Source organism: Cavia porcellus, unplaced genomic scaffold (assembly GCF_034190915.1).
Source record: "Cavia porcellus strain 051 isolate PalLab524CR breed Dunkin Hartley unplaced genomic scaffold, mCavPor4.1 scaffold_32, whole genome shotgun sequence".
NCBI classification, from domain to species: domain Eukaryota; kingdom Metazoa; phylum Chordata; class Mammalia; order Rodentia; family Caviidae; genus Cavia; species Cavia porcellus.
Window position 1 is genome coordinate 1,122,078 of NW_026947515.1, and position 14,647 is coordinate 1,136,724.

Here is a 14,647-nt window from a genome sequence, read left to right on the forward strand (position 1 = left end):
TTAGAACTGTGTTTTGCCAAAAACCATTCCCTTGTCTTTTCATTACCCAGTTAACAGAAGTTTTTACAGATTTCTACTGTAGTTCAAACCCTATGTGCTTGAATGCTGAGAATCCACTCTCAAGCTTGGTAGAATGAGGGAAGCAAAGTAGAAACTGAACTTGGGGACACTGCTGTGTCTTCCAGCATTTTGTACAGCAAACCTTGACTCATGCCTGTTTACCCATAACATATGGGCTTCAATACCAACTGAATCTGCCACTGACAAATGAGTTTCCTACATTTACTTCAAACAATCTCATTTCCCCTCAAATTGCTAAGCACATGGTCTAAGGATTCTTACATCCAAACTTCAAAAATAATTTCCAGTAAACAAGAGACTGCTACCCATCCTGAAATCATGATGGGATTTTATGTAAAGACATAGTCTGATCCACACCGAAACAATCATGAGCTGAGAGGGGCAGAGATGGCTTGTGCAGAAGGAAACACCTTGAAATTGTCAACCAGCAGCAGCATCAAGCAGGGGGCAGAGCTGCTGAAACCTCACATTTGATTGATGGAATTGTCTGGTGGGTTTTCACTTGGGTTTACTGAGGTGGCTCAGTAAATCTAGCTTGCTACAATGCAGTGCCAAAGGGAAGTCATGGCCATGTAGCATTTATTTGGAGTTATTTTATTTATTCATTTATTTATTTTTTAATCTGTACCAGGGACCGAACTCAGGACTGCCTGCCTGCAAGGCAGGTGCTTATGCCGCTGAGCTAAATCCCCAGCCCCTGGAGTTATACTTTTGCAATTGTGAAACCTGCATGCATGAGGTTCCACAACTCTGCCATTGCAGACTCACCCACAGGCATTATTTCCATGACTTGTAAAGGGTCAGTTTATTTACACAACATGCAGGGTGCTGTTCTCAGCCTTGTTTTTCTCAGACTAGTGCATTTTCAATCATTTCTTCAAAGGAAGCTAAATGACTTAGTCTGAGCAAAATTCAGTTGTGTTGCCATGCTTCTGTGTGATGTCCTTGCTGACAGACCTGAAGAAGGAAGTGAGGTGGACCAGGTGGGGATTCAGCTCCAGAGGGATACTCTGCTCAGCTGTGTCAGTCAGGGCTGCCCCTCACCTGACTGACCACTCTGGCATCCAAATGCCCTTGCTCAGTGTTGTCAGGAAGCACTGGTTTGAAGTGTAGACTCCCAACGCACTGGTTAACCCATGAAAAACCTTGCTGTGCTATGATTTTTTCACCCCTAGACCTGCACCTCTATGGCCCTGGCCAGAGTTCCCTCCAAAAATCATGCATGGCATTCTGCAAACAGGTCTCTTGTGCGTGCTCTATGTAAAGGCTAGGGAGGGTCCCAGTTCCTTTCTGCTTTAAACCGTACTGTGAATCAAACTCTTGAAAAGAAATCTTGAAAATTTGTGTATCATTCTGTGTTTGAGAAACCTCTCTTCTTAGTCCTGTGAGGTCTAAGGATGACTCCATATATAGCTGTGATGGGAGCTGTGGGACAGGACTCTGCTCTGTCCCCCATGTTCTCTCCAGTTCTGTTCAGATCCTGCCTTAAAATGTGCCATTGGATGGGACACAGCACATCACAGTGACTTGTGCCTGCGTGAATCAACTTTGGCAGGCTGAATGTTTTCTGCACCTGTAGGCCACAGGAGGTGATTTCCTTTCGAATTACAAGACTTTCTCACTTCTCTCACAAAATGGACTGGTGAGACCTCTTTTACTCCGCTAATTCAAACCCCGGGATGGTGAAGCACTTTCATCACCATTCAGCACTAAACAGAGAACCAATCACAGATGCTAGGTTTAGCTGGCTCTGTGACTTCATGAGGCTTTGATGGGGACACCCAGATACAAACCATAACACCTTCTAAAGTAAATCTTCTGACAATGCCCATGCTCTGGACGAGAAGATGATTCCTTGCCTTAGTCCAGGGTTTATCTTATTTTATTTTATTAATTTATTTTTTAAGACTCTCACTGTGTAGTTCAGGCTGGCCTTCAATTCACTGTGTAAATTAGGCTGACCTAGAACTTGTAACAATCCTCCTGCCTCAGCTTCCTAAGTGGCAGAATTATACGCATGGACCATCAAACCCAGCTATTGTTTGTTAAGCTGTATTTATTGATTTACTTGAGAATACTCAATTTAGTTACCTTTGTTATACTTCAGTACAAAAAAATGCTAATAAGTGTAATAAAATTCCAGCCAAATGTAATCAACTTAGCAACTTTGCAAGGCCGTGTCTGGGAAGAAATTATGATAAAAGGACCAAGGCACTGGATTCAATCTTCAGCACAGCAAAATTAAATAAATCTATAAACAGACTTCGTATAAAATAATCCATAAACAATACTGCTTAGAAATAAATCTATAAAAAAACAAAATTGCTAGTCAGTAAATCTATAAGTAAATAAACTTTTGTGTGTAGCTCAGATGAGAAGTGTTTTAAAAGCAATTTTATTTCATTATAATTGACATACAATGAACTAACAGGTTTAAATACAAAATTGGATGAAGCTTGACATGGGCCAAGGATATAGCTCACTGGCAAAGTGCTCCCTGGCAAGCACAGGGTCCTGAATTTCGTTCCTGGTACCAAAAATAAACAATACAGAAACTAAAAACAAACAAAAAATCCTCTAGGAATCTTGTCATACATGAGCCCCTTGAAAACCATCACAGAAGTGGTCATGTATATGTGACCTTCATATTTTCCTTATGGCTCCTTATAATTGCTTCCTTCTATCCTAAGCAATGTGTCTGCTTTTTGTCTCTGGGAAACACTTTGTATTTTCTAAAGGTGACAGGTCTGTAACCACACAGGATGCAGAACTTTTTTGTTTTTGTTTTGGGGGAGCTGGTAGAGTTTATTCAATCCTCATTACCATGTTAGGTTTCCGAAGGGCTGCTCCTTGTCAGTGGCTGAGCCATCACATCCCATTGTGTGGATGAACCACAGATCCTCATGTGTCCATCAGCTGAGGCCCTTTTTGGTGTTTCCAGTTTTGAGCTCAAATATAAAGTTGCTGTAGTCATTCTTGTGTTTGTATAGCTGTAGCACTGATTTCCAAGGGGAAGATACTCAGTGTGCAGTTGAATATTTCAGGTTTTGCTTGTTTAACTCAGAAATTATTTAAGTGTCTTTCAAGTAGTTGTTCAAAGTAGAGTAAATATTTCTGGCTCTTCCTGTGACTATTTTTAAACCCTGTTTTTTTTTAACTCTTGTTCATCTATTTTTCAGTCTTTTTCAGTTCATTTTATAAACTTTACCTAAGGAAAGTTTATTTCTATTACCTAAGATTCAGCATTTTTTGACTTTGGATAGAACTTTAAAGGTGGAAAAAACCCAAAATACTGTATATATGCACATATGTAAATCTCCTATAATTTTCACATCACAAAACTTCTGCTATGTGATGATTATCTTCATTGTCAACTTGATGGGCTTGAGAGCTGTCCAAGAGATTAGTAAAGTGTACTTCTCAGCTCATCTGTATGGGTCATGGAGAAATGACAATAGGTACTCCACCTGTTCTCTGGTTCCTTCCTCCCTGGTGCTGTCCCTGTACTCTTTTTCCTGGCCACCATGGACTACTTAGAGCATTATACAAGAATGTAAATATGAGATAACAAATTGTAAGAATTATACAACAAAAACAGTGGTTCTCTGCTCTGCTTCACACTGCCTGCCACTGTTGCTGATGTCTTGAACATGTACATTCTCTGACCTTGGGAGCTCACCCAAGAAAATCTTCCTTGAGTTCCCAAAACAGGCCAACAAGTGTTCACACAGTGCCCATGAACAGCCCATGTAACCTTCAGCCAATTCTTCAGCATCTCCAAGAAGAACATGGCCTGTTGTGTTCTCTCTGTGACTCTGCAGTTGGCCATTCTCATCCTACTTTGTAAATACTTTATGTGTGACACATACACACATACAAACACACACACACACACACACACACACACACACACACGCACGCACACAGGCACACACTAATTAAATCTGACCCTCTGGTGAACGCTGACACAAACTGCCTCTAGCTTCTTGTGCAACATCCCATGAACAGTTTGATGCCTCACTCATGTGAAAAATCCAAAGCAGAACTGTAGCAGTGCTGTGCCAAGTATGGGTTAGTTAACAGAGGTGTTGATATGAGGCCCACTGGGTTAAAATTCTGTCCACTTGTTTGTCATTGGAAAATGTATTAAATGTTGGTGTCTTGTCTCACACAGCTATGAAAATGAAGATAATTCCTAAGTCCTACTCTTGTAAGAATTAACATATGTAAAACACCTCAGAGAGGCCCTGGCCTCACACCTGTAAGGGTTATATATTATTGTTAGTTTGTTATATTAACATGTAAACATATATTTAAGTTATGAAGACATCAGACGACGGATACCAAAAGCACTCATTTCTCTGTAATAAAAGAAGGGCAACAACACAAATAACAATGGCATCTGAGCACTTGATGTATGTTAGGAACCATGATAAGAGCTCTGCAGGGTTTTCATTGGATCTTCACAACAGTGCCAAGAGATGAGTATTGCCATTCATCACAGTTTTTTTTTTAATGGAAAAAAACCCACAATATTTCAAAGCAAAATAATAGGAGAAAAACAGTAGCAGAAATTAAAGCTCCCAGAAGAGTAGCAGTGTACCTAAGGTGTCAGGCCCGGGAAGATTTGAGTCCAGACATCTATAAATTCCAAGCCTCAGACTCAGTCCACTCCTCTGCTTCCTCTCACAGCAGGCCTGGGGCTCAGTCTCCCAGAAGCTCAGCCTGCAGCCACACCCAACATCAGAGAAACCCTAACCCCCACTGCCACGCCCACTGCCTCATTCTTTCCTCCTGGAGGGCTCTGCACGTCCTGGCTCCCAGCTTCTTGCCCTGCCACTCACATCGTTTGGCCCCACCCCCTGGCCACCAGCGAAGGTTACACTCCACCGGCCCAACCTGGGCGGTCAGTGCCCAGGGATGGTCCCTAGCCACTGGCCTCCACATCCCACTCAGTCCCGCCCCACCCCCGGTATATGAGACAAATACTAACGGACATGAAAAACCAAACACAAGTATATAATTGAAATAGGAGACCTTAACACCCCACTGTTAGAGATAAATCAATGAGACAAAAAGCATGGGGTTTTAGAAGGCAGCTAGTTTAACAAAGAGGCATGGTACAAGTACGTAAATGGCCTTTAGGGAACTTAAATATTCTCACAGATCCCACCAAGTTGTGTGCTGATTTCTGTGTTTGTTTGAATCCACACTGATCATCTGTCTGTTTGTCCATTTGTCCACTCTGTGAACAGCTGTTCCTTTCATTTTAAGCTCAGTAACTTTTCTCTTTTTCCAAGTTTGCATTGTTTCATCAAATATATATTTGGGTTGTGAATTTATGAAGCATGGTTTAAAATTGGTTGCCAGCTGCTCAAAATGTCACAAAGACTGGGTATATGAATGCAACATGTTGTTCTTCATCATTGATTTATATTCTCATTATTTAGAAATTATATTATTAGGATGAATAAACAAAGTCCTGGAGGAGAAAAGATGGTGGATAGGTAACAGCAGGCTACAGAGATTCTCTGAGATGTCACCTTAGATTCCAAAAATAATATAGCATAGTGAGACCAAGGCAGAGGGAGATAGACCCTCCCAAGCCTGGAAAAAATTAAGCTGAGAGAAACTATTTAAAAGTACAGTCCCAGTGCTTCTACTGAAACAGCTACAGTCTTGGTGCTGCCACTTGAACTTGCTGCCACTCCTACACTCATGCAGCCAAGATTTATGGAACTACACAAAAGCTCATCAGTTTCTTCTCACTGGAGATGCATTTGCACTGAGGATGGGAGTCGGTGATCTTAACTGACAAGCTGAGCTGGCAGGGAACCCTGCATCGACCTGTGGTGAATGATGGGAATAAACACCTTCCATAGAGCCTCCAAGAGATGACATTCTGGGACAGGGCAAATTGGCCAGAACAAGGGTCTGCAGTGACTTCGGTCAGCTTCTTCCTTCTCAAGTGGGATTGATGGGGACCACCTGACCTGAGTCATGCCTCAGGCTGAAACCAATAGGCTAGCCCATACCAGTCCCAATGAACTAATGCAGTAAGCCTTCAGCAGGCTGATTAATCCAGAGGGCACGGGTGCAGCATAGGCTTCCCTGGTCTGTATCCACATAGTACACTGCACTTGGGGGGGGGCATACAGTCAGCACTTCAGACAAACTGTAACCTACAAACAAAGAACCTGGACCTCCCATATACACCTGTATGGAAGGAACAAAAAATAATAAGAGGAAGCAACAAGAAAGGGTTCCCATTCCCCAATCATGAGAGCATGGATCCAGGAACTGTAAATGCAAACCAGAATGAGGACAGCAATCATGCAATATCAGACATGGCCCCAGTAGACATAAAGCAGTATCTTCAGGAATGCACAGATATTTTGAAAGGTGAAGTATTTAACTGAATAAAGCAGATATAAATAGAATAATTTAAGAAATGCTAAGCACCTCCCAAGAAAAAAACATGGAAATTGGGAAGAAAACAAAAAAAGGGGAGAAATGTTTCATGAGGAAAATAGAGAAAAGTTAGAAGAAAGGAAGCTGGTTCAAAGAGAGAACCATGAATTTAAAAATTCCTTTGCAAGCTGGCAAAATTAATTGCAAGAAACTAGGGTAGATTATCCACACTAGAGGACAGGTTTGCACTGTAGGATAATGAAAGGAAAAATTTCTTAAATATAACAAGGAAACAAGTAGTAACGATACAAATGCTAGATGATGACAAAAAGATGTATAACTTAAGAATAACGAATGTGAATGAAGCAGCAGGAGTACAAACAAAGGAACTACAAAGTCTATTCACAAAAATAAGGAAAACATCCCAAGCATTGGAAAAGGAAAAGATACTCTGGTGTATGAGGCATACAGAACTCCAGCCACCTAAACCAAAACAGAACTACACATAGGCATATAATAATCAAGATCCAAGAAATCCAATATAAGAACAGAATATTAAAAGCTGTCAGAGACAAGAAACAGATCGTCTATAAGGGAAAGTCCATCAGAATTACATCAGACTTCTTGGCACAAACCATCAAATCAAGAAGAAAATGGAGTGAATCATTCCAAGTCCTGAAAGAAAATAACCTATGGCCCAGATTGATGTATCCTGAAAAGTTTTCCTAGAAATTAATGGAGAAATAAGATGCTTCCAAGATAAAGAGGAACTGGGAGAATTCACAACCACCAATCCAACCCTACAGAGAATACTATAGGACGTTCTAAAGAGAGAGAAAATCACCAAGATTTCAGGAACAGTGGTAGAGAGGCCACAATGAATGGAGCAAAAAGCAATTGAAGAAGACAAATGACAACTGATGACAGAAAAACAGAACAACAGAAATGAGACAGAGAAGGCTGGATATAATTTCTAATGCAGATACCCTATATACACTAAGTTGAGGAAAATTGAGAGAATCACAGGCAGAGTGGATCAAGAAATATGGCCAACTGAGATGCTCTTTATAGGAACTATATTTGGCCTGAAGAAGTGTATCTGGAATAAAATTGAATATGAGAAAATAGAACTTGATGTGATAGGGAATGAGAGAGTAATAGAGGCAACTGGACCAGTATTTATAGGTAGGTTGGAAAGACAGGCTTTAATAAGTAAAGAAATACAACTAGAGATCAAGTCCAGGAGTAAGAATGTTCAGAAACACTTAGATAAATTGCAGGTTGCCCCCCACAATATAAAGCCAAGGGTTTTGGGGAGACCCAAAAAATACACAGTACACCCTGGGGGAGTGAAGGGGAAGAATAGACTTTAAAAACACAGAAGGAGATATTGCTATAAGTATATCAGGAATTAAAACCTAGATTACTTGTACCACTCTGCTTAGATACAACTTATTCCATCCCAGTTTTTAGACAAGCACTAGATCTGAGGGCACAGAGAGCTATCCCAAAAATATCAGGATATAGCACAGTAATCATCTTTAATTTCCTGTTAACATAAACCGGATCCCTCTATAACTTATACTGTTATATCATTACTGATTTTAGTTAAATCTGATTTATTTGATTGCTTCTTGTTATTGCCTATTGTATTCAAAACCGTCAGGTTGATGGTATTGTCAGAGTGTAGACAACTATATTGAAAATAGCAATGATTCACTATAGTACCCATTCTGACTTGATTAATATCTGTTTTTGTAGCTCTACACTATCTAAAAAGTTCTACTTCTGTTAATACTGCTATGCACTGATATATTCAATTATACTTTATCTGATGATATAGCCATTTTATTGATGATAACAAGAGACAACACAGTAACTAAGGTAGAGCTCCTTGTACAGCAGTTTTAAATGTTGTTTTAATTTTATGTACCTCTAGGATTATTTTTTGCTCTGTCCTGCTTTGTTCTGTTTCTCCCTCTAATATAGAAAGGATAGTAACACATGTTAAGATGCATGCTTCCATAAAACCTATCAACAATTTACAAGAACTTATGACACATGATGAAATGAGCAAATACTTTAAAGGAGAAAAAAAGGGACTACAGTATTCAGTGCTGATTCCATAGTGTCATGATGTGAAATCAAGCAATACTATTAATCTTCAATTAGAGTGATTTTAATCTGCAATGGTTTGTTTAAACTCAACATAAATGAAGATATGGATAAACACACACATGTTTAAGTGTATAGAATTGATTGCCATATTACTTAGTTTTTATTAGATAGTTGAACAGAACTATTTGCAGTCTCCCTGTTTGAATTCCCATTTATATATTCCACTTTTGTATCTTGAACAATTATTTGTAAGAGTACAATATGTAAACAAAAACTAATGATTTATTACTGTTTATACTTTTCTTTGAATGTTTATACTATTTATGCCTGCTTTCTGTTTTGTTTTGTCTTTCTTTAAATAAAAATAAATTTAAAAAGATAAATAAATAAACAAAGTCCCTTAGCAGTGAGACTAGTGGACCAAGCTCTGATTGATAAATAAGAAAGCAGCTGTCTCGTAACGTTTTTAACCAGTTTTTGTCCATTGATTAGAGACCGCAATGATCTCCAGAGCATTATAGAAGACACCTCAAATAAATTTATGAAATGTATTCCTAAATGTTCACATTGGTCATTATCAAATGAAGTAATACATATTTTTGGTTTGATGATGCCTGTATAAAGGTTTCACATGGTTATGACAGTTGATTGTAATCAACTATACGATGTATTTCATACATTCGTAATTCTGGATGCATAAGACTCCATGATTGTAAAGTGGGGATTACTTATGGTAACAGATTTTTGTTTCATGTGCACACCTTTGCTGATAACAAAGACTTGTGAGATTCACATTCAAGTAAAGATTAATAAGTTATTCAATAATACACCAAAAACTTCTTGTGTATTAGATAAGGGTGATTGACTAAAAGGGATATTTTATGTCAAAACAGGAATTTAGATTATTACAAGAATCTCATGATTGTCATGATGCAATACTATTTATGGTTCTGATTCCTGATATATTATGTAAAATATGCAACTCTTAATACTGTAGATATTCAAATGCTAAAATGTCCATGGATAGAAGAAAATAGGATTCATTTAATGTTCTAAGTTGTTTCATGTTTAGATAAAATAGTAATGTTAAACTTACTGCCTCTAATATACTCTATTGTTACCAAAAACTTCTTTTGGATGTTTGACAGCTAAGGTTTGGAAGCCAAAACTTTGAGAAACAGATGAGCTAAATGGATAGCCAATATTTTGGCCCCAGGCCTTCAAGGGTGGTGGAGACTCAGGATATAAAATAACCTCTGATTACATCATCCTAAGATATTCAGTGAGTCCCTGGTTGTCTCATCAAGAAGATGTTGAGACCACAGAGAAAGGTCACTTTCAATGCAAGATGTGCCTAAGAAGAGTCACCAAGTGAAAAATCTCCCAAGCTTTCACAGAAAGCAATGTGGTCAAGCAATGATTGTGACTCTTCTAAGAGGCTGACACTGACAGAAGAGACATTAGGTGTTATGCATGGTTCTAAGATAACTCCTGAGAAGACCTAAGTGACCTTGATAGGAAGTAAGTAACTGACTGTAGTTCTCATGTTTTATGCATGTGTCCCGCAGGCCTCATACATTTGCATTGTGCATTTGTGATGGTTCATTGTCTAGTACAAGGATTGATGGTGTCAGTGCTAAACCCACATTGGGTTGGAGCCCGGATGTAATTCAATGGCAGGAAGAAGGTGTGTCTTGCTTTTTGCTGGTTCCTGCTTGCTCTTTGCAGCCTCCATGAACTGTAGCCCAGCCATACCTGTCTGCGTTGGAGCCAACTGAGTGTGAACTGAAACCTGCAAAAACTGTAAGAAATAAACCTTTCCTTTCTCAACTTGGGTTTCAAGTATTTTGTCTCAGCAACAAGTAAAAAGTAATTAAGACAGAATTTGGTACCTAGGAGTGGGGTCATTTGCTGTGACTATACTTGACCATGTTTTTCGAGAGGCTTTGGAAATGGCTTGTGGGCAGAGTTTGGAAACGTTTGGACATGTCGTCTGGATGCGTAGAGCTGGAGCAGCTTAGGCTGTTCTGCAGAGGGCATTCTGGTCAGAACTCTGGAGACCAGAAGGCTGATAGAGGGCCTGATGGTAAAGACCAGGCTTGGGAGGTTTTTGTTGGGAACAAGGACTGCATTGGTTGTTGGACTCCACATGATGTGTGTTATGGCTTGGCAGAAGGTTTGTCTGCAATCCTCAAGGTTTGCTCCTGCCAATGGACTTTGCTGAGACTGAGACAAATGGCAATGGACTGATTAATCTTGAAAAAGAAATTAAAAAGCAATCGAACATTGAGGCTGTGGCATGGATATTGTTGGGGGCTTTTAGCCAGATTTATGTTGCATATCAAAAGCAAAGAGATCAGCAGGATAGTGTACAATGCTGTGAGTTTGGCCAGAAGGAAAATTAGAGGAAGACTATGGATTGCAAAGACAGAGTTGAGATTTTGATTCCCGAGGAGAAATGAGATAAGAAAGATGGCCCCAGGGCATCATAGGAAGGGGGTCCCCACCCTGTGCAGCCTCACTGCAAAAGTGAAAGAATTTGCTCAGAGGAAAAAGCTGCAGAGTGACATGTTCCAGAACAGTGACAGAGGCCACTTGAGGTCCCAGAATGGTGGCAACTTAGAGAAGTTTTTCCTCACAATCATGTAAACAGAGCCCTGCAATCAAGGCAACTGACCCCTGTAGCCAAAAGACAGAAAAGCGTAGGTACTGCTCCAGTCAACAGCAAACCTTGGAGGCATCCACAAGTTGCTGATTTTAGGTGCAAGAAAATGCAGAAATTCTGAGGCAAGATGACATCCACCTCAATTGCAAAGTGCATGGGAGGCCAAAAAGTCTGCCCCTGAGATGGCAATTTGTGAAGATGTAAGGGTGAAGCCAAAAGTGCAGTGGACACTGCAGAAATTTGGAAAAGGCAGGAATGTGGATGATTCAAGGGAAACCGCAAAAATAGAGCGGAGTAGATTTAAGAGTAAAGCTGTGGGAGTTAAAATCCCTGGAGTGCCATGGTGGTGGAATTACCCAAGCCTTTTGGAGTTTGCAACCAGATTGCTTCTGATGCTGAACATGGAATTCTAGGACATAATGTTCACCCTGCTGGATTTCTTTTGTTTCCAATGCTTTATATTCCCCTTCTTGTAACTTTTGGAATGGTAATGTTTACCTTGTGCCTTTGCATTTGCGAAGTGTTTAACCCTGTTTCATTTGTACAGGGGTTACAGTTAAGTGTTTGCCTTAGATCTTGGAGGAGACTTGGGAATTGGACTGTTCAGCAATGCTGAAACATAGGACGTTGGCAAGTCTTGGAAGGTGGACTAAATGTCTTTTGTATAATGGATGTACATGAGTCCTGGGGGCCAGGGGTGGAATGTCGTTGTTTATGCCTATGTCCCCCAGGCTTCATAAGTTTGTATTGTGCATTTGTGATGGTTCATTGTGCAATACGTGGATTGATGATGTTAGTGCTACACCCACATAGGGGTGGAGCCAGGATGTAATATAATGGCAGGAAGAAAGTATGTCTTGCTTTTTGCTGGTTCCTGCTTCCTGTTTGCAGCTGCCATGGACTGCAGCCCAGCCATGCCCACCTGCCTTGGAGCCAACTGAGTGTGGAAGGAAACCTCCAAAAACTGTAGAAATGAACCTTTTCTTTTGCAACTTTGGCTTCAAGTATTTTGTCTCAGAAACAAGAATAACTAAAACAGTAGTTAATGCAGGTCTCATGTTAGCTTGGCCTTGGGTGTCCTTCAGAAAAGCCTGGCCTCTGAAGATATGGTGCAATGTAAAAGCTTGGCTGTGGGGGAAGATAGGATCACTAACATCCTCTGACAATTGCTGGCTATACTGGAAAATGACTACTGTTATGAACTGCTGGACTATGATGAGTTTAAATTGCAGTTTTCTTTAATGCTTCCCCACCTTAAGCTGGCTACACATCCTGGGAGTCAACAAAACAAAAAAAGTGAGAGATGTTGGAAAGGGCTGAATATGAATACATGTGCAGGGCTATGGTGTGGCCTGGGCATGATTGAATTGAGAATGAGGAGACACCATAAGGAACAAGATAGGCCACAGCTGAGGCCACCTGGAGACTTCCTGGATAGGTTTCTTAATTAGAATCATCTGTTGCTCTGTGGGTTCCTTGAACCTCTCCCAGGGGCCTGCTCAGGTTTTTACCACTGTCCACTCACTTCTTTACTTGTTCTGATTAAATATGGGCTGCCTAGTGACAGGTGGCTGGCTGGTTTGCAGAGTTATGTGTTCTAAAGAAGATTTCACTCTTCCTGTTGCCCTCAATGCACTGCCACTTTTCTGAATTTTGGTCCTTTGCTGTGCACTTTTTTGGGGCTAGATATTTAGGCATAGGCCCCAACAGAAAATTAACTTCCAGATAGAATAATTGTAAGTTTCCTGAAAATTTTGTTGCATGTAAATTTTCTTTACCTGCAGATGGAAATGTTATTATCAACAAATATATTGCTAACTTATCAACATATGCTACCTTATTAACATATTGAGGGGTATTATAGTGATTTCTCAAAAACCATGATTATACACCTCTTTACATAATTGTGAGTATTCTGTATCACTTTTCTAAGTCAGTACTTATAAGTGAAATTGTTAGATAATAAAGGAGGCCTCCATCAACTTGCTAAGTACTATGTAACATGAGTCTCGGTGTTTCTAGCAGTTCATTTGTTTTAGCCATGAATTCCTCAACAGATGCCAGTTATGCCTGCTTGGCAGAGAATGGATTGCACAGGAAATTATGTGGTTTTGATCGCCAAAGAATTGATGCAGTCAAATTGAAACAGGTAAAAGCTAAAAAACTGTTAGGGTTTTCATAGATTAAAAACTCATTTACATAATTAGTTGATGAATGAGTTGATGCATTTGGAAGATTATTCAGCACATACAGCTAGCTGAATTATATTAGATATTTATTTCTTTACTTTTATACAGGTAAAAAACACCTGACTTACAGAATTTAATATAAATATATTCTTTATCTCATTGTTTCCATGAGGGAAATTTGGTTTTGACTGTTTCCAAAGCATAAATATCTTGGAAAAAAGTGAAAAGGAAAAGGTAACTTTTTTATGAGGCCAAGGAGCCAGAGAACAGTTTCAGAAACTGAGAGGTAGGATCCAGAGACCAGACTTGGTTCATGGGTTCCAACACACATGGATGCAGTGTATACATATAGAAGCGATCATAGTAATATCCTACACATTTCTGAAGCCAAAAAGGTGTTAAAAAATGGATCACCAGTCTTTAGGGAATATATGACTTCTAGGAATATTAAAATCCTGAAGAGCTGAGTGCCGATTAGTGACAAAGGAACTATACTGCAAGGGGAACTTAGAGTGTGAAGTCCTCGGGTATTCCTGCCTCCTCAGAAGGAAATGCTTAATTGAATTGTGAATTTGGTTCCATTTCAGCAATAATTGTCACCTCCATGCTGGGCAATATGATCACTTTCAGAATTCAGCATTTTTATGAGTCGGAATGAGTAGCAAGCTTGTCTTGGAGAATTGATGCTTGCTTTTATTTCATCTTTACTCTGTTGCACACCATTACTATCATTTAAATGTAATGTCTTCACTTTACACAGTATCTATTCTCCTTTTGTGTTCATGTAATGGGTTTGTAGGTGGAAAATTAATAGAAATGAGTGAAAATCATGAAAATGATGTCTGCTGCCTCTAACACAGACTTCCGACTCTCTGTTCTGTTGTGTCCCGCCCTGGCCTGTTCTCAGAATATTTTCTGACATCAGTGGATTTTTTTATTCCTGGAACATTGAACCTGAATCCTGAAAACATTTGCATCCCATTATGGAAAGAATCCACTGACCCTTGAAAGAAAGCAGGGGTAGCCATGAAATGGCAGGGATAAATAAGAAATTTACAGAAGACCTAACACCACCACTTCTCAAAATTTAATGAAATCGAATGGGAAATGGTCATTCTCAATTCATTCCTGGAAGCAAGCATTACCCTGATACCAAAACCAGAGAACAATCCAAATAAGAAAG